Consider the following 25,412-nt stretch of genomic DNA (forward strand, 5'->3'; position numbering starts at 1 on the left):
TAGGCTTTAAATGTGAACTGGATCAAATTTCTCCTCCATCCATAATGACTGCTCACCTTCAGTTCAATCACAACATGGTTGTGGTCTAATTTTTTGGGCGTTCAAGGAAAAGAGAAGCCTTGTGAGAATTCTCTCTCTCTCTTTCTCCTCACCACTGCATGCATAGAAATGAGTAGCAGCAATTTCAATAACTGAAGCTAAACATTAAGTGTACAAGGCCATGAGAGGGCACCAGAGTGCACATTATAAGTCCATCGCAGAAACTTACTAAGTGAGTAATGCGCTCTGTTTGGTAGGAGTTCATTTCAGGTACCATGATTGGAAGGTTAAATCCCCATCTGGTCAACAATGGCAGAAAAATGTCATTTCAGGTACCAATGTTGGAAGGTCAAATCCCCATCTGGTCAACAATGGCAGATAAATGTCTGCTCAAAGCGACAGACATGTGCATCTTTAAAACAGAAGATAAATAGAATTTCTAGGCCTTGCAGGCGGACTTGGCCTGGACAAAGCAAAGTAAAAAAAATAAAATAAGGGGTTGAACTGTATTGAACTAATGTGTCAGTCTTGGGGAAGAAAAGATGAACACCGATTTATAGCTTTTATTTTGGAGAGGGGGGATTGGGAGGTGTGAGACCAAAGAGGAAACACCCCTGTGGTAAAAGCGTGTTCTAAAATGGGCGGCTTCTGGGACACTGAGCAGCTCTTAATATATTCAGAGTATTCAGATATGGATACTTCACTACAAAATGAATATTGAGTCAAGCATGAAGGGCATATGAACCAGCATGCAAACAGCTCTGCATGATTGGAAGTGTTTCTATAGCATACTGGATACTGAGGGTTTGCACTTTAAGCCTTGTTTCTGAATCCGAGCATATTCAAAATTCTGATCTCTTTCCAAATTGTTCTTTGTAGTCTCCACTTCAGTCTGTAATTCAGCTCCTGAGCCACTCTATAGAAAACAAAGCACTGTGTTTACCTAATTACTAATAGGGGGAATCTAAAAATGGCTGTAATTTTCCACTTTTTTGCAAAATGGATGAAATTTACATGCATGGGAGTAGATTAAGAGTAGATGAAGCCTGCCAAATTGCAGGCAAATAGATCCGGGAGCTTTTTGTGGGGGAAGTAAAAAATATTCACTTCCCCCCATAATTCACATTAGTGTACAGTAATTCCTTTGATAGTCCAGCTACAACTCCACAATCTATATTGGCTTCATTTGGGTGAGGGTTCTGTCCTTTTTTCTAACCTTTTTGACCAGTCTTCCTCAACCTGACTGCCTCCCAAAGTTTTAGACTACTACTCCCATCAGCCCCAGCCAGCTGAGTTACTAGCTGGGGCTCATGGGAGTTGTAGTCCAAAGTATCTGGCGACCACCCAGTTGAAGGAAGTCTGTTTTTGACTATTCAATGTATCTCAATTGGATCTCCATGGTACACTTCCTTGTGAGGGTTATGTCCTGAAAAACTGTATATAAATAAAAGCAAATCATATGAACCAAACAAAGGGACACATAACCTCAGTAATAAGGGAAGGCTGCAGGGAATAGAATCAAGACAAAGAAGTGATGGGCAGGCCTGAGGATGTGTACACACTAAATCCCTAAAGCATATTTCATACCGTTCAACTTTTTCAAGCCTCAAACTAGGACGCGTGTCTTCCAGGATGTGCTCCCGGACAAGTCACATGACCCACACCTCACTCCCATGCCAAAAAAGTGGGGGTTTTTTGTGGGGAGGAGGACAAGAGCACAGTGCGGAAACCCATGAGAGCATGGCACCCAAAATGGCTGCCATGTTCCCATGTGAAAAAAACAGGATGCCCTGTTTTGATGCTTGAAGCACGTTCTTTCCCTCAAAGAATTCTGGGCACTATAACTTGTTAAGAGTTGCTTGGAATTGTAACCCTGTGAAGGTTGTATGCCGTGCAAAGAATTTTTTATGTGGGAAAGAATGTGTTTTGAAAGTTCTTTAAAGGTATAGCGTGTGCACATGGCTTTGCTTTTATTGCAAAATATAACAAATTTCTAGCTACCGGCACATTCATACCTACTCAGATATAAACTCTATAAATTTAAAGAAAGCAAAGTTATGCATAAGTGGACTAGTGTTAGAGATTTAGAAGTCGGAACTTTTGGGACCTCAGCTATGTGCACAGATTTGCAGTTTCCTGTCCTAAGCCCTTGGAATAGGGTGGGTTGGAAATCATGGTTAATCGTTAATAAAATAAATCAATCTTCCTCCCACCATATGCTGAAGTGTCATGTGTATTTATAGCCCTTCATTATTGCTGGTCATCTTTCCTATTTAACTGAGGAGAGAGCTATTCTTCTTCTGGGCTTGGTTAATGAACCAAAGAGGGTAATATCTCATCTGAGGCATGTTTCATTTTGCATTGGGTTAAGTGATCTTATAGTACTAACTTAGAGCCTACAGAGTTAGGCCAGATGATTCATCTGGTGTATAAACGAAGCCTTGCTTCAGAATGCCACAAAATTTATCTCTGCTTTTCATGTCAATCTTTCTCCACTGTAACATCATCAATCAGCCAGATTGCTCTCATATTTCATTATGTTTCCATGGTGATACGTCCTACAAAGTTAAAAATAAAGTCCCTGCTCTGCTGCTGAAATTTGGAGGGTGAAAGACTCCATGATTGCCTAATAGCGGTCTGGATGAGAAAGTGCCGATAGACGGATATGGATATCTAACATTTGTGGAAAAGGCATGTTCGTTTGCTACGTGGATTAGATATTGTAAATGAAATGGAGAATTGCACTCCAAAAAGTCTACCTGAAGTTACCAATAAAGCCGCTGGTACTGCTTCATTTCATTTTGTATTGCTTGATCTCTCTTTCTCCTCCATCTGATACAAACCCTTTTCTGGTACAAATTCATATGTAGACAAATATTTATACCTGTTCATAACTGGTGCTGAGTTGATTTGCTGACCAAGTTGATAAGTGCTTTCCCTACAGTGTCCTGCAGCACAACCCTGTGCATTTTAATCATTTGCGTCTTAGTATGGTCACGCTGCTTCTTGGGAGAAAAGCAATGACAAACCTAGACAGCATCTTAAAAAGTAGAGACATCACCTTGCCAACAAAGGTCCGTATAGTTAAAGCTATGGTTTTCCCAGTAGTGATGTATGGAAGCGAGAGCTGGATATAAAGAAGGCTGATCGCCGAAGAATTGATGCTTTTGAATTATGGTGCTGGAGGAGACTCTTGAGTGTCCCATGGACTGCAAGAAGATCAAACCTCTCCATTCTGAAGGAAATCAGCCCTGAGTGCTCACTGGGAGGACAGATCGTGAAGCTGAGGCTCCAATACTTTGGCCACCTCATGAGAAGAGAAGACTCCCTGGAAAAGACCCTGATGTTGGGAAAGATGGAGGGCACAAAGAAGGGGACGACAGAGGACGAGATGGTGGCACAGTGTTCTCAAAGCTACCAGCATGAGTTTGACCAAACTGTGGGAGGCAGTGGAAGACAGAAGTGCCTGGCGTGCTCTGGTTCATGGGGTCATGAAGAGTTGGACCTGACTAAACGACTAAACAATGACAACAACAAATGTTCTTCCAGAATTGTAACCCTGATTATTTCAGGGGGGGGGGGAGAAAAAAATCAATCCAATTAGTCAGGGTTTTAATTTGAAAAAGTGTCCCTGAAAATAAGAGATATATGTAGAAACTAAATCGAGTGCCGGAACATTTGGGATTCACTTCCTGATCAGAGATACAAACATGCACACACTTCATCAAGCCTTTCTAGTTTACAGTTATCATGTATGTGTGCATTTGAGGATATACAGTTAGAAAATACTTTATAATTCTTGCGTAATTCTTATGCATTCTCAAAACTACCCTGTGTGGTTTACAGAGTGCCTGGCACATCATATGTGCACACACAGAGAAGTCATATATTTTTATACCACTTTTCAGACAAGTATTGTTACCGCAATCCCTAAAGAACACAGGCCCTTCCCCCAGGCTTACAAACTAAAAGGAAGGCGAGTGGGGGTGGGAGGGAGCAGGGAGATCAGTTTGACAATCCCAGAATAAAGCAGTGAGTTGTGTACAACCACTTATTATACAGGCAACGACTGATTTACATGTGATCTTGATCACACACATGTGCAAGGCGCCGAACCCAGAAGTGACCCGAAAATGTCACTAAAAGGGCAGTGGGGCAGGGCAGGGCGGAACGCAACAGAATGCTTTTTGCAGGCCTCGCAGTCATGTGGGGGGTGGGTGTCCGGAACATAACCCCCACACCAAACAAGGATTGCCTGCACAGTGGTACCTTGGTTGTCGAACTTAATCCATTCTGGGAGTCCATTCGACTCCTGGAATGGTTCAAAAACAAAGGCGCGGCTTCCAGGGCCATCTTTAGCATATGTGCCACTGGGGTGCAAAGATCTGCCCAGCGCCCCCAAATTTAGTTTAGCCCCCAAATTAACTTTTATTATGCCTTATCTCACTATTATCATTTGATAAATAGCGCTCATGCCTGCACGGCTCCAAAAGGCGTTTTGTGTGTGCGTGCGTGTGTGTGTGTGTGTGTGTGTGTGTGTGTGTTTTGTTTAAAATCAGCTTTGCTAAAGAAGACAAAGAACACATTGGGAGTCGGTGTAAAGACTCCATGCATGCGCTTACGGTCGTAGGGAGGTGTCTGAAAGACGAGATGAGCGCGCATTGTGCGCATGCGTGGGAGAGCCATCTTGGGCAGCCTTTCATTGTGGGAGCGACCTTATTTCTAGAGGAGCTTGGAGGGCTCTTGCTAGCGCGCACATACGAGTTCTTCTTCTGGAGCCTGTGTGTGCTCCCGTCGCTAGATAATCGTGTCCTCTTTCTGTCTGTCTCTCCTTCTTTCATGTCACTCCCCTTCCTCCCGGCTTTGGTGAGTGAGACTTTCCAGAGAGATCTCCCTTCAGCAGCATTAGTTGGCAGGCGGCGCGAGATCAGTCGTGTCAAAGGTGCCACTGACCCTGCTGCCACATAGCAGCTCAATAAAATACACTTAGGTGGCTTCAGCGGCGGGCACCTGGCACCCCCCAGAATTCAGCGCCCAGGTGCCCAGCACCCCTTGCACCCCTGGGTAAAGACGGCCCTGGCGGCTTCCGATTGGCTGCAGTAGCTTTCTGCACTCAATTGGAAGCCGCAGAAGCTGCGTCGGACATTTGGCTTCCAAAAAACATTTGCAAACATGAACACTCACTTCCGGGTTTGAGGGGTTCAGGAGCCAAAACGTCCGAGTACCAAGGCATTTGACAACCAAGGTACGACTGTATATCATTTGAGGGCCAGACTGATCTTCCCTTGCCAGTAGTCTTACAAATCCAACCCCCCCCCCCCAGTATCAAAGGGTAAAGGTCATGGGTTTGAAAATAACTAGTTCCCATCAACCCTCACCAGCATAGCCAATCATCAGAGGCAATGGGAGTCCACCAGGTTCTAGAGGGAGCCAGTTTGAGGAAGGTGGCTGTACGGTACATTGAATTACCGTGATGTGCTGATTTGAGAAAGTGCATGAACTAGGTTCTTAGAAGCTGTTTCTTTGACAACCATCGAGAAATGATTCCTCTGCCCTTGATGATGGTGAAAATGTGATTTTCCTCAGAGCTGACCTCTCAAGCAACTAAAAATGTCACTGAAAGCATCTCATTTTTCACAGCTATTCTGATAAATTCAAATGCGTCATAGGTGAAAAGGGGAAGAATAGGGATTTTATCTTTCCGCTTTCCAATAAATAAAGCGTGTTGTTATAGTAAAGGAAATCTCAAAGCAAGCCTGAGCAAACAAGGCCATCTGTGTGAAACGGGATCAAGACAACATAAATGAGAATCCATTTTCTTTTGTCCATTTTATTCCATTTTCTTTTGTCCATTTTATTCTTAAGGATGGCAGAGGGATGCATTGCCCGTAATACACAGTTTTGTTTCTATTTGCACTGCTGAAGGAACAGTGACACTTTGTACAGTACAACTGCATTAAGTTGATGTTCTGTGCTGAAATCTTCTATTTCTGTTACTAATTTTATGTAGATTTTCAAGTGGTTTCTTCAAGGTTTTGAAGGAACCTCTCTCTTTTTTCTCCCAACCTCATTTGTTTTTGATGTAGACAAAAGGTGGGAAGCTTTAGTCTGTGAGCCAAGTTTGGCCTTCCAGCGGTTCCAGTTTGGACCTCAAGGCAGTTGTTTAAAAGCAATACCCAGCTTTCAGTCAGTTGACACCACTCTAAAGGACAGGGTGACAGGAGGGTGGGATTCAGTTCTGTGTTCGCTGCATGCACTGGGGGAGGAAAGGAGGGCGGGGGAGCGCCCCACCCCAGCACCATAAGGGAGGGAGGTACCATCGCAGCATAGTATAGAGCATAGTATAAAGCAGAAACAATACCTGCAGGAATTTTATTTTACTCTGTAATTTTAGTGTATATTAAAAAGGTAAAGGTATATATATATATATATATATATATATATAATCTCAGTGCCATCACCACCAGTCTCTTCGTTAGGTATGTTTATATTTTATTGTGTTTTAAGGGACTGTCTTTCCCTTTTCCCTTTCCTTTTATTTTTTTTTAAAAAATCATTTTATTGTCGCTTTTCTTTGAGCAGTTTTCCTCTGTTGTTTCTCCTTCCTTCTTGGGATCCTTCTGCTATCAACAGCAACCAGCATTTCTGACTCACTCCAGAGAAGCAGACGAACTGCAGCCATTTCATAAATGCCAAGATGCAATCTCAGTAGTGCATTTCAGATGTAACTTATCAATTATCCTTTCTGCCTTCCGTGAACCCAAGTTGTTTCTCCAATAGCCAAATTGCAAGCTTATTTAAAAAAGAGAAAAGGGGGATAGATTTGCCTTTCTAGTCAAGAGGCCTATATAGAACAGTAATAAATGAGATGCCATCTGCACTTCTAATTAAAAATCCAATCATATAATGTAATGAGTTTTCTAGGTACAATTAGCGACCGCTGGTGGTATCTTTATGGAAACAGCTCTACAATTATGAGACAAATTGACTCTATTCATATGTGTGTGGTTTTTTTTTTTAAATAAAAAGAGCCTTTAAAAAAGTTTGTTCTTTTCTGTCTTCTGTAAGTGAAGTGGAGCATACCCATGAGATATTTGTATCCAGGGTGTTTTTACTCTGACGTATCTGCTCCTATCCTCTGTGAAGGAGGGAGGGTGAGACAGATAGGATTGTGTGCGAGTGTGTACCAGCAAGTACAATCCCAAAGGTGTTTTGCTGGTGCAGTCTGCAGCACACAGAGGTGTCCACCCCTAACCACATATGATGTTGGTTGCAGAGGTTAAATAAACCTGGTGCTAATTCTGCCCATTTGGTGGCCAAGCGCACATGTCCAAGATTTCTAAAAAGAAGGCAGACACCAGACTACTCCTTAGGGACGTGGGTGGCGTTGTGGTCTAAACCACTGAGCCTCTTGGTTTTGCCGATCAGAAGGTCGGCGGTTCAAATCCCCACAACGGAGTGAGCTCCCATTGCTCTGTCCCAGCTCCTGCCAACCTAGCTGTTCGAAAGCACACCAGTGCAAGTAGATAAATAGGTACTGCTTCAGCGGGAAGGTAAACGGTGTTTCCGTGCGCTCTGGTTTCCCTCACAGTGTTCCGTTGCGCCAGTAGTGGTTTAGTCATGCTGGCCACATGACCTGGAAAGCTGTCTGTGGACAAATGCTGGCTCCCTCAGCCTGAAAAGCGAGATGAGTGCCACAACCCCGTAGTCACCTTTGACTGGACTTAACCGCCCAGGGGTCATTTACCTTTTACCTTTACCATCTTACTCCTTAGGGGTTCCTAACAACTCACAGTACCCTTAGATGAGGCCTAGCTTGCACCAGTCCAAGGAAGGATTCCTGTGGTAGCGCTCTTGACTGGCTCAGAAGAGTATGCCGTACAACTCATGCACCACTCAGATGGCCTATTGTTTTGTTTTTAAAATATCAGAAAATGAAAAATGAGTTTATAATGGTGGAGGCAGGCAGGCTGTCCATTTCCACTTGATAAGGCCTGATACTAAATCATGAAAATGTCCTTTTCTTTGTCTAGATTGCTTTCCATTGGATCACAGTGGCACATAAACATTATTCTTGCCGAGACACCAGCTGAATCACTGGTAGTTATTATCCAGATCACAAGACTTTCTTATTATCTTCACCATACTGTATACAATTAAAGCGGCAAGACTAGCATTCAAATAATTTGAAGTTAATATTGCGAAGACTGGGATTAATCACAAGCAAGGTACAGACATGGATCCCATTAGTCCCCTGTGCTTTCTGTGTGTGGTTAAAATCAAGGTAAACAAGATAATATGGGAACCTGATAACAAGTGCTGTTTGAAGGGTTAGCTACATCATCACAACATACGGAGCAATTCTCTGTCCCTAAATGATCCTTGTTTGAGCTTACCATATCTCGGTAATCATCTTATAAGGAGTGGCTTGGCATCGTTCTGTACCATCTCTGCTGCGTGGCTATGCTGTTTCTCTCAATGTCCCAGAGAGACCTGCCACTTTGCGCTTGGATCTTCTCTTATTAGAGAACATTCTCAGACAGTTTCTTAATCACTGGAAAGACGACGTAAAGAACATAAGCACGCTTCCAGACAATTGGTTTTTCCAATTATTTCTCACAACTATGGTCACATGGTGAGTTCTGAAACTGCAGCATACAATCTAATTTGCAAAAATACCTCTATGTTCTTTTTGGAAAGCCCCGCTCTCCTCCCCACCAGAAACTTGACAATTGCTGTGAAATATCAATTTGGTGAACCGACTTTTGTGCTGCATGATTTGGTATGCATATTGGAGTTTCTTTTGTTTTTCTACATAAACATACAAATGAAAACATATGCATTTGAATTGATCTGGCTAACTTTCTGTAAGATCTCCAAAAAGGTCTTTGGCAATTTGGGAACAGATGCAGTTCTTGTGGAAAGTTGCAGCAAAAGGGTTTGGGTGTTGTTTTTTTAAGCATACCGTGAACGTATCATAATTTTTTGATTAGCAAGACATGTTCTCCTGAAATTTTGTTGTATGGCATAACAAAATGAGGCTCTGAATGACACTGAATGAGAGATTGGTAGGGATGGAAGGAAGGATCTGTCAGTTTCTCATTTTCCCAATCTTATACAGTGGACCTCAGGTTACAGACGTTTCAGGTTACAGACGCTTCAGGTTACAGACTCCGCTAACCCAGAAATAGTACCTCAGGTTAAGAACTTTGCTTCAGGATGAGAACAGAAATCGTGCAGTGGTGGTGTGGTGGTGGTGGGAGGCCCCATTAGCTAAAGTGGTACCTCAGGTTAAGAACAGTTTCAGGTTAAGAACGGACCTCCAGAACAAATTAAGTTCTTAACCCGAGGTACCACTGTATTCAGTTCTCCACATTTCTCAGAAATTTGCACACACACACACTTATGAAAATTGATCTGGATTTTTGGCCAAATTTATCCCAATAAACACATTTTTTGCAAGCAATTTTGACTAATTGACACATTATTTTCTTTGCAATTGCTCCAATATAATGCATTTGGTATGTTATTTTCACTTATATTTTATGCACCCTTCCCCAATAAATGCAGTTTCTTTTTTTAAAAAAATAATTTTTATTAACAGGCCAATCAAATCACATTAATTCCAAATCACATTAATTCCAAATTACACAGCCAAATTTTAAAATTTTTGTTGGGGGTACCCATACTTCAAGCTCCGAATGGGATCCAAACATCTCTCTTACTGCTGCTTTAATATACACAGTTCTGTCCAAATAGTATTCACAGTTCTATTCCATCTTCTCTTTGTTGTTTTCCTCATCTTCTTGTTTTCTTTATGATCTCTGATAGTCTCCACAAGCTGGTTGAAAACAAACGTTGTATATCCTGTGTGGATTTTACACTCATCCAAGAGCCATATCAAAATAGACAGACATTCTTTCAACACCTCCGTACAAAACGTTTCCCGCAGTCTGTCCTGGTTTCCATAATTCCATAAATTTTCTCAGGGGGCCCTGCCAGGCCGATCTCACATTCCGATATAGTAACGAGCCAAGTCCTCCTCCCCCTCAGTCCTCCTGTGGGCAGGCCTGCCATAACAGACTCTTTTTATGACTGCGTCACAGAGAACTTTCTTTCCTTTATCGATGTTCTCACATGCCATATCTTTGATTTAGTAATTAATTTCCACACAGTTCTTGCTTGTGATCAGTAATCACGACGATTCTTTCTTAGGGGGAAGGGTTATTGGGTACTCACATAAGACAAAAAAATAAAAGCCCCCCCTTTTCAGTCTCGCTCCGACATACCAATCCTTTGATGATTCTTCTCTTGATTTATTGTTGAATCCAGCCCGTCGCTACACATCCCAGAGATCCCTTTAATTAGCAGTCTTTACTCCCGATCTTCACTCGAAGTATGTGCATTTGCTTCTTTTCTAATTGTTTATTTCGAGCTGATGCAGCCAGTGCGCGATCAGAGACAGCGTCTGGGAGAGCCGGACCCACACAAGGGCTTTGAGCCTAGTGCCCTCACCCCCTTCTTTCGAATCCTGGGGTGATTTATGGCCACAGCAGGCAAGGCAACAAAGGGAGGCTGCATACTTCCATATCAGCCTCTTAATTACCTCGTATGAGCCGGAGAGATGTTATTGTCGGCCATCTTCCCAATACATGCAGTTTCTTGAACATCGTTTGGTAGAAGAACCGCATCGCAAAATTCGGATAAGTGCGAATTGGATAGGTAGTACACAAAATAAATAAAGGAGGCATGTCAGTAAGTTCATTTAAACTGTTGCCACTCATCCCAGCCAAGATAAGGTAAATTTATTCCATATTTTATATTTTTGTTGTTAATTCTTTGATTAGGGGTTTGTAGTTTAGTATTTCTAATTTTGCCAAGTGTTTCTGTACAACCTCATACACTTCCCTTAAAAAGCTAAGAGTGGTTTATAAGTAGCTCTCGAAGCCCCCTCCAAATATTGATCAGGGCCATAGGTGATTAGCTTTAACAATACTACAGTATCAGCTGTTCTCAGAGCATGCGCTGATATTTTCACAAATTCCTCCATTTACTGGATACATCAGTGAAACAAACTGAAACGAATTTAGCAATCTGACAGCAGGTCCCCACGTTATATCCACATGTTAGGTGTGAACTAATTTTCCCATGTTGGTTAGATATTATTCAGTCTAATTAATTGGACCATACCATACATTTAAAGCAAATGACTTCCCCCAAAGAATTATGGGAACTGTAGTTTACCTCTCGTGCAGCTACTGTTCCCAGCACCTTAACAAATTCTTTGGGAGAAGTCATGTACTTTAAATGTTTGCTGTGTAAGGTAAAGGTAAAGGATCCCTGGACGGTTACGGTCAGTCAATGGTGACTATGGGGTTGTGGTGCTCACCTCACTTCAGGCCGAGGGACCCGGTGTTTGTCCGCAGACAGATTTCTGGGTCCTGTGGCCAGCATGACTAAACCGCTTCTGGCACAACAGAACACCGTGATGAAAGCCAGAGCACCCAGAAATGCCATTTAGCTTCCTGCTGCAATGGTTCCTATTTATCTACTTGCGCTGGTGTGCTTTCGAATTGCGAGGAGGAGTGTTATTGGGTTGTTGTTTTTATTTTGATAATGTATTTTGTGGTTTTATATTTTGATTTTACTCTGTGAACTGCCCTGAGACCTTGATGTATAGGGTAGTATATTATTATTATTATTATTATTAATAATAATAATAATAGGTTGGCAGAAACTGGGACAGAGCAATGGGAGCTCACCATGGTTGTGGGGATTTGAACCACCGACCTTCCGAATGGCGAGCCCAAGAGGCTCAGTGGCTTGAATTCAGAAGCAGCATGTAAGTTGCTGTTTTTAAACCTGGGGATAGATACTATAGTTCACTTTGAGGTCTTCTCTCTCTCTTTTTATTAGCTAAGAGGTTAGATAATGCAGAGCTGTCATTCAAGGATTTCCCCCCCTTTCCCTTTTCCTTTTAAATCTTCAAAATCTTCAGGCTAAACCTGCACCAGTGAATAGAATACTATAATACAACCTATTTATATGCCTGTCATACAAAGACAAATCTATTCCAAGGGAAATGGATTTGAGCATTTGGAAGGAACGATAAATAGATTGACCAAAGGGGGGGGGGGAGATACCAAGTAAGCCTTACCACCCCATGCTAAATAGTAATAATAATATGAAAACAATTTTTAGGTGAAACTCTCAGAAATGAAAACTGTAGAGGATATAATGTTGAAAAATAATTTCTTGGAAATGTCTATAAGGAATTGGTTTTAAATCATGAATAAAACGTCAACTTGCATTTCTAACAAGAATAACTCAAGGGAGATTTATTCTCTTTTGTCAAGATGAATTACGGGTGTATAAATTGCCCTAGATCCTTGTGTAGAAGTGCATTATAGTCTAATTCTCTGAACAGTGCGTATAACTGAATTACAGTCAGGGTGTGTGTGTGTGTGTGTGTGTGTGTATTGTATATAGTGTTGCCATTGTATCTTCCTCGTTTTGTTCAAGCCCTCCAGATATGTAACTCTCCTGGTTAGTCACAGAAGTCAGATGACATTACGTTCACAGAACTACTGTAGTGTCAGGTCTCTGTTATTAATTTACCAAATTCTTTGGAGCTTCATTGATGCAACCTCATTGTCTTGCCGCCTAAATCTACCAACCTCAGGGCAACCAACTAAAATCAATTGCAGCAATGACTCTACTGCAAGCTGCTTCAAGTCTGCAGCTATAGTTCCTAATGGGTTTGAACTGAAAAATTGGAAGTTGGAAAAGCTAAGCCCAGTTCTCAGCTCATTAGCTAGTGAGTGAAGTATTCAATCTTGCTGGAGTCTGCTACTTTAGTGTGCTCCCTGCAGGGGAACATGCTGTTGAAGAAGACCTCTGCAGACTTCCATCCAGTGCCCTATCCCTTGACAGCCCTGGATTGCTCTGAGTGTCCTGACCTGACCTGGGGGAATTCAGGGCTGTCTAAGCCAGATTTGGCCCAAGCCTGGATCCTCCCTAAATAAGAGTGAATCTGGTGCACAGCCCTACTCTTTACTACTACCATCACAACCACCATTAATACTAAGGTACCACCCTAGAAGGGCTTTGTGGACTATTGTACATTGCTACTACCACGGAATAAGCAAGAAGGTGTGCGTGTACCCAATGTGCACCACACGTGTGCTAACAATATGTCCTTGTGCATCATGTTCTGCATAAGTTTTCAACCCTTACACCGAGTCCCCCTTTTCACTGTAAAATGGATGTTTTCATCACATAAGTCTTCATAGCTGGTTGTGCTTTGCCCTGAAAACAGTGGGACACATTAGTAATGACCTGTCTCACTGATTTCAATAGGTGCAACTAACTTAGGCATGAACAGTCCAAAATGGAATGTCCCTATTCTGAGACACTATTCTTCCAGTTCTGGGAACCCTTGACAATGGGTGGTGATTGCCATCACACCCCACTTGTGAGCTTCCCAGGAACATGTGGTTGGCCACATTATTGTAGATGCAGTGCTAGACTAGACAGAAACTAGTCAGGCAATTCTGTTTTTACAAAGAAGCAGAAACTAGCGTATTAGTTTGTACTGCTTAATGCTATGAATTGAACATTGATTGTGAGGGAACTGAATTTAGTTCAAGTGTGAAGTTCAAAATATTCATTCTGGGGTCTAATAAGCCCCATGATAATAGCAATAACTCAACTGTGCAAACAAGTAATTAGAACAAACATTTTCGAGTGCCTTGGTGACCTAGTCACAACCATAAAATATGAAGCTCAAGCTTAAATTATATTAGTTGATTTCAATCTTGCTACTAATTGCAGCTCTTGTTGACATAGACAATTCTACTGTGATTCTGGCCTTTTGTCTTGCAGCTTTACAATAGCTCACAAATATCTTTGGGGTGCACTCATTATCTCTTTGAAATTATTTTCACCCGTGCAATTTTAGGTTAATTAGTTGAATTCATGCTTATAAATTTGTAAAGCAAAATATGTTTGACCCAATCTGTTTTGATGATTTATAAGCCTTAATTTATTTTTAGTTAGATGGCTGAACATATTGAATCCAATGGCATCAGCCTGTATATTCTTCATGTAAACAAAGTGTATACATTGAGTGTGAGGGTCAGGAACTGCCAAGACTCAAACTGGGAGCCCTGGTGTTTTATGCAGCTGCCTCATGTGGTGGACCAATGAATTGCATGTCTACCTAGTATCTTCATGCCTTAGGGCCACATCTGTCAACCCTACTTGTATGCCTTCTTCCAGCAACTCCTGCAGCCAAGCTGGTGCCAGATGTATTGCTCTGTTTTCCTTTGGACCACATCAGCTGAGAGAAGGGCTGTGTCGTCTGGGCAACCCAAGGCCTCCATACACACTGTCCAGGCTTGTGCCCTGAGGAGGTCACTTCTGTGTTGCTAATGCAGTGGTTTGACTTCACCCCAGAGGTGCACTCCATTGTCTCTCCAGAAAGACAGATGCCAAGAACCTTGACTGTTAGTGACTTTGCAGGGTTTAAGGTAGGGAAAGGACCCAGTCCTGCTTGGAGACACCGGGGATTGAACCTGGGACCTTTGACCTTTGAACCTGTGTGCAAAACAAACACTCGACCTCTGAGCCATGGCCCTTCCGCAATAAGTGATGGCAGCAAAATCTGATTCCTGCTATTATTGGAGGTAAGGTCCTCAGAGCATTGCCCATATTCAAGGAAATGGAGTCTGGTTTAACGGGGTTATATGTATGTGATAGCAACATGAACCTTGAAAGGTTTCCCATGGTTGACTCATATATAACCTGGATTTAGAATCCCTTCTGTCGGGCTCTTTGTTAACAGGGAGTAGCTAACAGCAGATAGAAATTGAGAAAGTAATGACCCTTATTGTTGGCATGAAACTTATCTTTTCTATTATGTTATTTCCTTCTGAGGGGGGCCTCATTTGGCACCATCATTGCTTGCCTTCAGGTAAGAAGTACAACCAACCCTTGCTTTTTTCAAAGGGGCACTGATAACTACTGTTGCCTATGTTGTATAATGCTGCCGGGTCTCTGCTGTTGCTATGTTGCAACTTTTTAATGCTTTCCCTTGCTGTTTAAATGTGCATTCTGATTTTATTTTTATTAGCCATTCTGGGGTTCCTTAGGGCTTTAAAAATGCATTCAAGGATATACATATGAGAAAAGAGATAATCGTACATAGTACGAAAATACATAAAAAGAACAAACTATTAACCAATAAATGGATGCAATATATTAACTACTGGTAAACTGCTAACTAAGGCTGCGAATAACATTCGTAGTACTAGCAATATTTTCAAATAAGCACCCTCCCTCTGATATTTGCTATTGGGAAACATCTTGAATATCTCCCATCCTGATGTGCTTGCACTCGAAAGAAATTGACTTTCTTATGGTTTGAAACATTCAAAATAATTTAAATGGTCATTTAGAGATTTACTTTTCAAACTTCCTGTCCTCAGAGAATAGCTGCAATGCTATACATGCATACCTCTAAACTCCTGCTCCTGGATAAACAAGCATAGGCAAAGGAGTGCTGTAGAGGAATCTATTAAGTGTTCTGTGGTGTGTCATTGCCTATCAGTGTTCATCGCGCACCAACCAGACTTTGCCATTCCCAGAGGATTCTGCTAAGAGTTCTGCGGTGCACCACCGCTGATAAGTCTACAGACTTCGTGATTGTCACACATAGATCGAGCATGTAAACAGCCCTGGTACAGTTCATTGCAGGGGGGAGTCGATAGCAGTAGCCCTCTTTGTGGAAAGATTGCTCATTGTCACCAATCTGATAGAAATGTAACTTCCTGCATGTACTGCTCTACAAAGAAGTTATGAAGAACAATGGCTTCAGTTAGTATATTTCGCTTGCCGATCAGAAGGTTGGTGGTTCGAATCCCCACGACGGGGTGAGCTCTTGCCAACCTAGCAGTTCGAAAGCACATCAAAGTGGAAGTAGATAAATAGTTGCCGCTCTGGCGGGAAGGTAAACGGTGTTTCCATGCGCTACTCTGGTTTCTCCAGAAGCGGCTTAGTCATGCTGGCCACATGAACCGGAAGCTGTACACCGGCTCCCTCGGCCAGTAAAGCGAGATGAGCGCCGCAACACCAGAGTCATCTGCAACTGGAACTTATAGTCAGGGGTCCCTTTACCTTTAAGGAGGAGTAAGAAGCCAACAGACCCTGTGAGTAGGGTTTGAAAATGGGTGATATAGGGATGGTCTACAATTGGGTTTTCTACATTCCTAACTCACAATTAAATTAGGAATTTAAGCGCCATATCTTTTTGCTCAGGCTCTCCCTGACTCATAAAATTGGACCCTGTTTTACATGTTTAAATCCTCTGGATTTCTGTTTCATTAACTTTTATTCACTTTTATATGTTTTCATATTGCTGTTTAGTTTGCTTTCGGTGGTGTTTCTGTTTTAATGATACGTTGTTTGCTTCTTAGACTGCATGCCACTTAGGAATGTTTGAAATTTTAAACTGTTCACAATTGCTTTGAAATAAATAAATAAGTTTGGATACAGTTTATTGTTTTTTTATTAATCTTAAAGTGATTTCACAATACAGCAAAAGCCATATATAAAACAATAGCGTATATATAAAAGCAATTACATATATAGGAAATTGAGACGATTTGTATGAATCCAGTTACTGACTGGGGTGATAAAATTCCACTTTAGAAGGCTTGTTAATGCCAAAATAGCCTTCGGGTTGGTTTGCAAAGTATAAAAGAAACAGTTTCATGAACATTAAGATATAAAACATCCATAATTAAAATCTGCAATAAAACAATATAATTAAAACAATGCAGTCACTAACAGGAGACTTGTGTTGAGAGATCAAAGAGATGCCTATGTAAACAGGCATGTCTTCAAAAGATGATGGGATGCCAATACAGATGGAGGCTGTCACATATCACATATCAGCAGGACAGTGAATTCCATAACACTGGCCCTACCAGTGAAAAATCTTGCCTCGCTTGACCATAAGCCAATAATATGGGGCAGGGGAGCTAATGGCAACACCACACCACCCAGGCCTAGAGATGGTGCCGCATTTGTATTGCAATTCTTCTCATCTTCAGGTCAGGTCACAAGGCTTCCGCTGGAAGAAAAATGCACACAGTTCCTGCAAAAATGCAGTTAGCGGACATAGGATTCCAAAAAGGTACTTGCACAGAGCTTTCGGGCCAGAGATATGCATATTGCATCACAAATTTAAGAAAATGCAATAATAATAATAATTTGTGTCATTTGCAAAAGGCAAGCAGAAAACCAAAAATGATTATTCATCGTGAAAGGTCTTTTCCCAACACAGCTCTCGGCATGCAGACAGAATAATCGCACGGATTCTAATGTCTCGATACTGAAGAGAGCCATTTAGTACATATTTTATGCTGCTTGCTTCAGTGCCAGATATCTGGTAATGTAACTAAAATGGACTTTTAACTGCCAGCAGAAGATCTCCTTTCAGGACTTTGGTTTCCTTGGGGAGGAAAAGAGAAAGCGTATTCAGTCGCACACAATTAATGTTCTGCTCCCTGGCATTGTAATTCTCTCCCCTTTTCTCGAGTTTAGCGGGGGTCTTCTCGGCAGGATTTACATAGTTTGGTGGTCTTGGGATACTAGATATAGTGCTCTAATTCTCTTTGTCTGGAAGAATAGATGTGTGAGCTTAAGTGAGAGGGGAAGAAGGCAATGAATAAGAGGGAGTGGGAGAAAGAGGACCAGTAAGAAAACAGATGGTGGAGAACAGTCAACACAATAAAGGGAGAGAGAAGGAACAATGTTACACAATACACATAGTGGTTGTGTGTACAGTGGTGTTTCTTGTAGCAGTGTAGACAGTTTATAACACAAGAATATATGCTGACTATGGGATCTGTAGCCCCAAATGTCTAGGGGGCACAAGGTTGATGAAGGCTGCATTAAGGCCATTTCCCTAAGCTATGATACTACTTGGGAGCCCTCAAGACTGGTGTGTGTACGTGCGTGTGGTGATCACACACAGGGCCCCTGGACGTTTGACGGTCTATTGACCCTGTGCCGCCACTGTGATTGCTTTTTCCGCTGCCACCACCCCGTATCTCACGGGGACACACGGAGTCCAGTCAGTTGTTAACATAAACAAATAATCAAGTTTATTTTTAAATGCAGGAACAAGCTTATGGTTTCAGTTAATTTTCCTCTTGTCAGTTTCTTATTCTTAGCTCCTAACAACTCCAAACTGATTATTCCAACTATCTATCTGACTCCACCTAACAATTCCTCTCACTCTCTCACAATACAACTCTACCAACCCACACCTAAACATCCCTTTTCCTTCTTCAACTCCCAAACCTCAACTCTCAACTCCCAAACCTCAACCGACTTTCAAAATCTCCCACTCAAACTTTTATTCCCCCCTTGCATTCTCACTGGCCAATCACATCACACCCATTTTAACCCTTTCCTTATGACCCATCCTAGGAGGCAAACGCCACAGTGCGTTTATTCTGAAACATGTCACCAATGCAATAATAGTGGATGATTCCTACTGGACAGTCCACACACGGTTCTGCCTTTTTGGTTGTTCTGTGACGCCTCCCTAATACTCTCACATTATTGCAATCTAGTGGGGCACTCCACACTAGAGTGCAACAAAAGCGGGACAAAAAATAAACTGGAACATTTGCGGTCTGAAAAGTGCCAGGATTTCAGTGGGAAGTTACAGGGCATGCACTGATTGGAAAAGAGGCAGCTACAAATGGTATTAAGAGTGTGGTTGTGTATGGGTTGGCATCTATCTGTCTCAGGAGACAATGGAGGGGTGTGCCTTTAGAGGTGAGGTCAAGCTGTTGGAATGGTTGCACCACCAGCTGTGGCTGTAGAGATGTGGGAGAGACATGTTTTGTTGCAGCTGGGGAGGATGAAGGCGTCCGGTTGTGCTGCTGCAGATACACCATGGTGTTTCTTCTCTCTGCTGTCCTCCCAGCAGTCATTCCTCCTCTGGTCACTGCTATGGAAGCATGACCTGACTGTCTGTTTCCAGGTACTGTGGTTGTCTGCAAGGGATTTCCACATGGCAGTGTTGATGATGCCAGCCTTCTTGTCATGCTTGCAGAAATCTTTGCTATACAGAGTTAATCTGCCAATTGGCCTGGTGCTGGAAGTCCATAGATCATGTTCTTGGGGACCCTGGCATCTTCCATTCTGTGGACGTACTGAAGCCAGCATAGATGTTGCTGGAGAAGGAGTGTGAACGTGCAGGGAATATGGACTTGGGATAGCACTTCTTTGTTTGGGTGTATAAGCACCCTGATACCACCATGAGCACCAACGGTCATGAATGCACAATAAAAAGGACATCTGGAGAGCCTTGGTCATTCAGTGAAACTGAAAGGAACGAATCCTTGATGGTAAATTCTTATCCTCTCAAATACCCACTTAGACATATTATTTCTAAATCTATGCACAGGGTATGTGTAACATTTTTATATGCAAATGTACCTTTGTGATTATGTATGCTGCTTGTTGAATAGAGAAATATATGGAAGGTTTTTCTTTTTCTTCTTCCAAAGATGCATCTAGTTATTTATTTATCACCAGGCTTAAAATTTTCGCCGGAAAGCATTCCAAAAGAATGCGCACCCTCCTCTCCTCAGAACACAGGCATTTTTGAATACGAACACGTCTGACTGAATTCAGCTTTGCTTTTTGAGTGGAGTGTGCTCCCAGGGTGTGCGGTGCTCGCTTCGTAAACGCAGCAGCCTCCAAGAAGAAACAAATGCCTGAAGGAAACACTCGATTCTCGAGGACAAGGAAAGCATTTGAAGAAATGACAGTATCTTGATATTCTTTAAGCACAAATAGGAAGAAAAATAGAATATTCCAGGGGGCCAACTGGAGCAGTCCTATAGCGATGGCGGAGTGGGTCTGAGATGGAGCAAATGCCACATTGATAGCCAGTTGACAGCAGTGCCAGCTTGGCCCCATGACTGTGGGTGCCCGGGGCTGTGGGTGCCATGCAGTGTGAATGGCCCTGGTGCCAAAATTTGTGGGTGCCTGGGCCCCTTCATGGGGAATTTTGTGGGTGCTTGGGCACTCAGGGCCCCAGGGAGCCAGCATCTATGCCCGTTGGCTCACTATAGTAAGTGAGGGAGGTGGGGAGCAGCTGTATTATTAATTTTCCTTTACCCTTCCCCTTCCTATTGAAGGGAATTTACTACGCCAACTACAGGGCTGGTTGAAGTCCAGAGCCATTTTGGGAGCATACTGAGAAGAACATGGAAGCTTGGGATCCTGCACCTGCACGGCCTGCCCTCACACCTCCCCAACACCCCTTTTCTGCCACCACCAGAAGGCACTGATTACCATTCTGACGTGTGGTCCTCACATGTGGTGATGCTTCTGTTCTACTGCAGGTCTGCTTTCATGCCAAGGCACCCGAGCCCCAAAGATCCCAGGAACACAGGAACTCACACTGACACAGAATATTTGGTTTATGGGTTCAAATAGGCCACAACATTTATCGGTTACAGATGTGAGCGGTTTGGCTTAGGTATTAGGGTGAAGACAGGCTATATATTGACTCCTGTTCATCTGCAGAGAGCCCCAGAAGGGTAAACCACCAATAGAGGGTACCCGATAACATACGTCAGATAGTGCCTCCCCTTGAGGTCCCTTTAGGGGCTGTGACATGGCCAAAGCCCACGCCCAGCCTTCTGATAGTATTCACACCCCGGATCCTTTTAACAGGGTACCCTTACTGAGGAGGGGCAGGCAAGGCCACAACCTCCGCTCCGACCAAACAAATGCTTACCCAATGCTTAACCTCACAAAAGTTGTGGCGATTGCTACTAGGTAGGCAAAAACCAGTCGGCCGGTGCCAATTTGCCAAGTGGAAAAAATCCCTACCCGGCCCCCACAACAAGGCGACTGACAACTGTCATAGCAAGGTCACATCAGAGCAACTCATGAACAAGGGTGGGTGGGTAGGGTGATCTGAAGCAAAGGCAGAGAAGAATGAACCAGCCAGCTGCAGCTGGGGGTGTCCCAGCACCAATGGCGCGGCCGACAGTGATGTGAGAGGGAAGGCAAGTACCTCCTCTGACACCGGAAGGCTGTTGAGGCTCAGCTGACTGGCTGCAACTCTGTACACCCGGTAAAAGGTGAATGGACTTCGGACAAAAACAACATAAGTTGCCTTGCTATTTGCTGTGGCAGAATTTTACACAACTAACTGTGTAACTAATTACCCTGTTCTACACGATTCCTTACAGAGCAACAGAAACACAATGCAAATTGAGGGAGGGGAACAACCTTTGTGGACTTAGAACAACAGTGAATATTGATCGTCAGACCAGGCATGGAGCATGGGTGTTCCATGATATCTTACTATTTTTGTCCCAACTGTTCAATATGATGAGCTTAAGGGGCTTATGTATTATTTCTGTCTTTCCACTGTCTCTTAAATATTTCTAAATAAGTATCAGATGAGTCCTGTGTAGGTGAGCACACATTCTGCATGCAGGAGACTCTAGATCCAAACCCAGGTGTTTTGAGCAAAAAGATTCCTGCATTGCAGCAGGTTAGACTAGATGATCCTTGTGGTTCCTTCTAGCTCTGCAATTCTATGTTTCTAAGATTCAGGTAGGGCTGGGATAAACCCTCCTGTCTAAATCCTTGGAGAGGCGCCTGCAAATCAGAGTAGACAATACTGACAACACTGAGTTAAATGGACCAATTGCAGCTTCCTATGCTCAAACTCCATCTTGTGACATGAAATAATGCAGAAAGCTAGTATCCAGTATTGTGTCACAGTCTTCTGTATTCTAAGACAGGGATCTAGGCAGACAACCTGGCTAACCTATCCCAGTGATAGCCCCAGTTACAAAACAAGCTGCATGTAACAAACAGCAAATGCCAATTTAATTAGATTACCCATTTAAAGTAATTGAAAGCATGGTCTAAAAAGGCAATTGCAATCATGAGATACATTAGCAGCTGACCTTAGAATTTATGATGATGAATACTATCTTTGAGTAATGTAGAGCATCATTGTGATGCAATTAGGATGGCTCTGTTTTTCACCTGAATTAATCTCTGAGTATAAAGCGGATCCAAATTGAAATGCTTTTCACCATCTGCTGTCAAACTCCCAATAAACATGAAAATCCCACAAAGCCTGGACCTCCCACCACTTTGCTGTGGCACATGGAGGAAACCGACTTAGCTGAAAGATCACACTGCTTGAGAAAGTAAGTGTTCTTCAAAGCTGTGTTCATCGCCAAGTCTGGAGAAGATTGTTATGGTTGTGCAGTCCCACTGCACTGTTTTATATGTGAAAATAAAATCTCTGCATCTGAAATCTGTAAAATGAATTTCTTTATTTATTTTTAATAAATGTTTTCTCATAAAGAGAAAACCTTGGCCCCCCCACAATAATTTTCTTTTGGGGGCACCCTCCAAGGTGAAAGGTTTAGATAAGTTTTTAGTCAGTAGTACATTTGGTCATTTTCATTGCCTCACCACTTACGAAAGTCCAGGCTGTGCAAGTTCCTTGCAAAACACAGACTAATAACTGTATGTTTTATGTACCTGGTGGTAGGGGCCATCTTGTCAAAAGGAGGAAGTTTACACCTTAGAGACCAACAAAGTTTGTTATTGGTATGAGCTTTCGTGCGCATGCACACTTCTTCAGATACACTGAAACAGAAGTCACCAGACCCTTATATATAGTGAGAGGGTGGGGAGGGGTATTACTCAGAAGGGTGTTGGGAATGGGTGATTGGCTGATAGGTGTGGTAAACCTGTTGGCGACTGTTAATGACTGCAATTGGTCTAACAGGAAAAAGCAATGGGTGAGATGGCTAAAAACAGCTTTATCATGTATAATGAGATAAGAATCTTATGCACTTAACCAACCTGCTTTTACTTTAATCCGTAGGCACAATCAAAACTGAAATATAATCAAAGTTGAAATATAATTGAATCACTTTGTCCAGCATGAATAATATCTATTATCCATAGGGTATAAAAACACAGTAACACAAATTGGAACTTAAAGCAAGTAAGATCCTAAAAAAACACATCAAATTTTATTTATTTATTTATTTATTGAGCTGATAATAAAATATGGCTTAATATTCAATAAAAAGCCATCCGTGTTTCTTGTTATCATCAACAGCTCTTTAGCTGTGGAAAGTACAAAATTGCAAACTCTTAAGAAGTATTAAAAAAAAAAAAAGCTGAAGGAGAGATGGGAGGATGAGGGAAAAACCTGGTTCAAGAGGAGAATGTTGTAAATATGCTTTTAATTCTAAATGCATCTGGAAGCTGGAAAGCATAATACAAGCGGATTAGGAGATCCAAGTTGTTTGAATGGCTGTGATTACCCTGTGGGGCTCTCTATAAAATTCCAGAGGAAAAGTTGAGGTAGATTGGTTGGCTTGTTTGACAAGAGCACAGCTGAGGTGAAGTGCTTCTCTAATCTTCCCTTTTTGACAGTTCATTACTCACCTCCACTTGCCGTACACACTATATGTGGCTGCCTTTGCAGGTTCTTGTTTAAAGAGAGAGAGAGAGAGAGAGAGAGAGAGAGAGAGAGAGAGAGAGAGAGCGCCAGTGACACTCTCAATAGACCTCAGGGGGGGGAAATGTATTTATGATTCCAGGCCACGATATCATCTTTATCACTTGGAGCAGAGGGCAAGCCCAGCATGAAGTCATGGAAATCTCTGAACTAAGTAGAACCACATCTCCTTTCCAGCATATCAAAGCCCCCTGGTTTCTTCCACAGCCCAACCCCATGCATTTTTATTCAGAATTAGCAGTGCAATCCTAAGCATGTTTACTCAGAAGTCTGAATGGGGCCCCCAATTTGAAGTGCTGTTTTTCACCTCTAAGCTCTAAACCAGGGTTGCCAACCTGTTTTGGGCCAGTGGGCACATCTGGAATTTTGAACAAGTGATGTGGGCGCCAGTCAGAAAATGGTTGCCGTGGGCGCGTGGTATACTACAAAATGGCTGCCACTTCAGAAATAGAAGAAAAAGAGACAGGGCCACAGCACAGCATGGACATGCCCCATCCCCATCACTTGGGGAAAGATGCCTATGTCAGCCATTGGGGGGGGGGGCAATAAGTGCAGCTGAACATATTTCTGACATGCATCAGATTGGCTGTAAGCCTTCCTTTGCGGACCAAACTGCTTACTTCCAAGCAAGCACGCTGGATTCCAGCCTAAGGTTTATTCCTACAGAAAGAGCAAATTATATATAGATAGAATTTCACACTTCGGTTGTCATCTAACCTGACAAACTGAGTTGCTGTCTTCTCCTCTGCTGCCCTCTCCTACCCACCACACACAATTGCTGGGCTCCGCGATAGTTTTAAATGTGCATATATTTTAAATGAATGGGAGCGTACAGATTAGAAGACTTTTATTTCTTCTGCTAGAGTGAGCAATTCTAATTCACGCTACGGCTTTATTGCACAATAACAGCAGGGAGCGTCTGGGCGAGCGTTTGTCATGCGGGCTTAGCACTGCGTATAACAAATTAAAATGCACCCTAAGGATATCTGAATGCCCTTTGGAGTATAGCCCCAACTGGTATCTAAATAAGCGACCGAAAGCAGCTTGCCTTGTGGAGGTGCTATGCTCGCTTCCTGGATGGTGAGTTGGTGTTGCTTACCAGAAGGGAAGGGGGCAATGCAGCAGGGAAGTTGGCACCAGATTGGCTCTGCCAGTGTATTGGCATCGTGCCACCCTCCCCAACACCTCACCCTTCCACTTTTGGCTGTTGTTGTTGTTTAGTTGTTTAGTCACGTCCGACTCTTCATAACCCCATGGACCAGAGCACGCCAGGCACTCCTGTCTTCCACTGCCTCCCGCAGTTTGGTCAAACTCATGCTGGTAGCTTCGAGAACACTGTCCAACCATCTCATCCTCTGTTGTCTCCTTCTCCTTGTGCCCTCAATCTTTCCCAGCATCAGGGTCTTTTCCAGGGAGTCTTCTCTTCTCATGAGGTGGCCAAAGTTTTGGAGCCTCAGCTTCAGGATCTGTCCTTCCAGTGAGCACTCAGGGTTGATATCCTTCAGAATGGATAGGTTTGATCTTCTTGCAGGCCATGGGACTCTCAAGAGTCTCCTCCAGCACCATAATTCAAACACATCAATTCTTCGGCGATCAGTCTTCTTTATGGTCCAGCTCTCACTTCCATACATAACTACTGGGAAAACCAAAGCTTTAACTATACGGGCCTTTGTTGGCAAGCAGCAGCAAACCCACCTGCTGAGAAGCTGATGTAGTGGCTCTGTCCCACTAGCAACCACTTTTGAAAACCACAATTCCCATGATGCCCTGA

This window comes from Podarcis muralis, chromosome 8 (assembly GCF_964188315.1).
Source record: "Podarcis muralis chromosome 8, rPodMur119.hap1.1, whole genome shotgun sequence".
NCBI classification, from domain to species: Eukaryota; Metazoa; Chordata; class Lepidosauria; order Squamata; family Lacertidae; genus Podarcis; species Podarcis muralis.